The sequence below is a fragment of the Hyaena hyaena genome, unplaced genomic scaffold, assembly GCF_003009895.1.
Source record: "Hyaena hyaena isolate Hyena2069 unplaced genomic scaffold, ASM300989v1 scaffold_1938, whole genome shotgun sequence".
NCBI classification, from domain to species: domain Eukaryota; kingdom Metazoa; phylum Chordata; class Mammalia; order Carnivora; family Hyaenidae; genus Hyaena; species Hyaena hyaena.
This window is the reverse complement of record NW_024082571.1, coordinates 17,062-20,259: the sequence shown is the minus strand read 5'-3', so window position 1 is coordinate 20,259 and position 3,198 is coordinate 17,062. Positions and strand designations below refer to the sequence as shown.

At 41.4% G+C, this 3,198-nt stretch overlaps 1 non-coding gene across 1 annotated transcript; it reads left to right on the top strand.

Moving 5' to 3' along the window:
• The first annotated feature begins 860 nt into the window (after nucleotides 1–860).
• On the top strand, nucleotides 861–945 carry TRNAE-UUC. Its single transcript has one exon. It is a non-coding gene; the product is annotated as a tRNA-Glu (tRNA).
• Nucleotides 946–3,198: the final 2,253 nt, after the last annotated feature.

Below are 3,198 nucleotides of genomic sequence, written 5' to 3'. Positions count from 1 at the left end.
AGGCAGCACCCTATCTCCACAAAGAATCAAGACTCTAGGACATGGCTATTAAAGGAGTGTTTGAGCCAGTTTTTATCTTTGTGCCCAGATTACCCTATGCTGATGTCTTCCCTCTCATCCCACATAAAAACATACTTATGGGCCAGAGTTAGAATTGCTGGGACCATTAAATCTGAAAGCTCCATCTAAACCATGTCCTGCTGAAATCCAAACCTAATCTAGGGCCAAAATGTCTCCAGACTATTCTTTTAGATGCCAGGAGAGATTCCAAAGTATCCCTTTGGATACTTTTAGATACTATTAGATATTCTAATAGTTCCCAGATATGATTTTTACAGCTAATTGTAATTCCTGCCTGCAACTTCAGCCCATCTCCATTTGTTTAGCTTTTAGTGGAAATAGAAGATAATAGATCTCTAGATGCCAAATATAAGTCCCCCTCCTGAGACTTCTTTCGTCATCCTATTTATTCCTCATTCTATTCTAAATATTTTCTAGTCACTGTCTCATACTTAAGAACAAAAAGAACTATCAGCAGTGCAGTTAGAGAGTGTTAGGGAAAATAATGAAACCTTGATTCTCATTATGTAAAGGAAGATGGGTGTGGGAAGCAGACATTTTCTAAAATGGGACCTCAATGGCAGGAAGATAGTTACAATTTCCCTGCCAACCCAAATAACTATAGGTTTGGGCTTCCCAAATCTCAGCTGTCACCTGTGGTTTCCAGATGCTGCTGAAATCCACCATTAGGAAAAATCTGTCACAAAGGACAGCCCTAACTGGGACAAAGGAGGATAGAAAGCAGGTGCCAGGTTCATGAGGTATGCTTTAACAAAATATCTTTTTAAGATTCCTGGGGCGCCTGGGTGGCTTAGTCGGTTAAGCGTCCGACTTTCGCTCGGGTCGTGATCTCGCGGTTCGTGGGTTCGAGCCCCGCGTCGGGCTCTGTACTGACTGCCAGCTCAGAGCCTGGAGACTGTTTCAAAGCCTGTGTCTCCCTCTCTCTCTGACCCTCCCCTGCTCACGCTGTCTCTCTCTCCTAGAAATAAATAAAAATATTAAAAAAAAAAAAAAGATTCCTAATTCACTTGGCAGTTTGGTGTCCAGTCTAGGCTTCCAATCAAAAGAAGACTGGGAATGGTTGCCAGAGAATGGCAATCTCCTCTTTATCCTTAACCCAGAAAAAACAGTACTAGAAAAATTTCAGCTAGCCAGTCTCTCCAAAATATGATTGACTCCATTCCAGAGCTAAAACAGCAGGGCAATGCTAGTGAAAAGAATTTTAGTTATGTCAGGATGATCATTCTGGCTTCGTTGTTGTTGACAAACAAAGACCTGACCTAATAGAATATATATTGCCCATTTTGTCCCATTTTTGTAAACTTCTCTGAGCTCATGACACTTAGAGCATGTTAGTATTTATTAATCACCAATGGAAAGAATCACAAAGACCAATGGACATCAGGTATCAGTAAGATCTCCTTATCTATTTTTTGATATCCTCATTTTAAAAAAATTATTAATGAATAATTTGAGGAAGGAATAATCAGTATTCTGAACATGCTATAAGCATAGGAAGATCAACAGAAAAGATAAAGAATTACCTCTATATGTTAGTTTCAATAGGAAGACTCAACTCCAAATATGTCCAGAAATAAGGGGAATAACAAACAATTCTCTAAGAACCCTGACTTTATTTAGAGAAATTGTATAAAAATTTAGAATAAATTTAAGAAATTCCAAGTGAACTCATTGGTTTCAGATATTTGGGTATCACCAACCTTACCCTAAACTCAATGCAGCTGACATGAAGTCACTTAGACATTTAGCACCTTGTCCACACTAGACCTCTATCTAATAGATTTTCAAATACTTCATATCCAGGGCCAGCCTTCTGCCATACTCCCTGGTCCCCTCTCTTGGTCCATGAATTTGGTAACTCTGAACATTGAGATCCTCTCAGCTCTCACTCAGATTCACCCAGCAGCCATCAGAAAGTGCTGCCCCTGAAAAAGAATAAAGCCCTAATTCACATTCTTCCTTATCACTACATTAAGCAGATAACTGAAATGTGATTGTTCTCCACCCTCCTGGAAAAAATAACATATTCTTTAAGTTTTAAACACACACACACACACACACACACACACACACAGAGAGAGAGAGAGAGAGAGAGAGAGATCTGCAGTTTCCTACAAATTCCAAACTTCTAAAATTGTATTTCCAAGGTTTTCTTTTCACTGTTCTTGTAGCACTTACTCATACTATTAAACTTTTCTGTGGCTTCTGCTTGAACAGGACAAAGCTTTCCCCACACATGCACATCTTGCTGGCATTAGCATCAGCCCTCACATAGACTGTCCTTCCATGCCTAGAACACACTGTATCCAAACCCTGTTCAACACGATCCTCCTTCCAGAAGCTTTCACACCTATAAATAGGTATACGACTCTCCAGTGTGCTGTGACCCCTGCTCTCCACTCATTAATCTCCAGTGATAAACTCACTTGTCTAGCACTTTGCATTGGGAGAAAACTCAGTTGGGGAAGAGGGCAGGAGTAGTAGGCAGTGAGGTGGAGCTGAGGAGCAGAGCTTCTGCCTGATGATGCTTTCAGCTTACTCCCCCCCCCACCCCGAGCTGATGCCTGAGGGACAAAGAGTTAACTGGCCATAGCCAAGGAAGTACCCTAGGATGTACAGCCCAGTTTGGTGGTGTCATAGACCTGACTCAAGAACTGACAAAGCGGGAGAAGAAGGGGGAAATAGTGGTGGAGAGGGAGGGAGGCAAACCATGAGAGACTCTTGAATGCTGAGAACAAACTGAGGGCTGATGGGGGTGGAGGAGAGGGGAAGGGGGGTGATTGATGGGCATGGAGGAGGGCACTTGTGGGGATGAGCACTGGGTGCTATGCTATATGGAAACCAACTTGACAATAAACTATATTAAAAAATAAAAAAAGAGCTGAGGTCCAAGTCTCCTTCACCACAACAAAGTTAAAGTACAAAGAAGTAACCAAAATCAGCTGATCATAGTTTGCACCAGTGTCATCCCCTGATGTGAGACAACTGAACAGACAACACAGAGTTTATTACTTCCACTATTTTAATTTATTTGGAAACGAAATCACCTAATGCTTTGGCATTAGGCAACATGACACAATTCTCAAACCACAATAACCACATTTAAAGCTAGCCTGC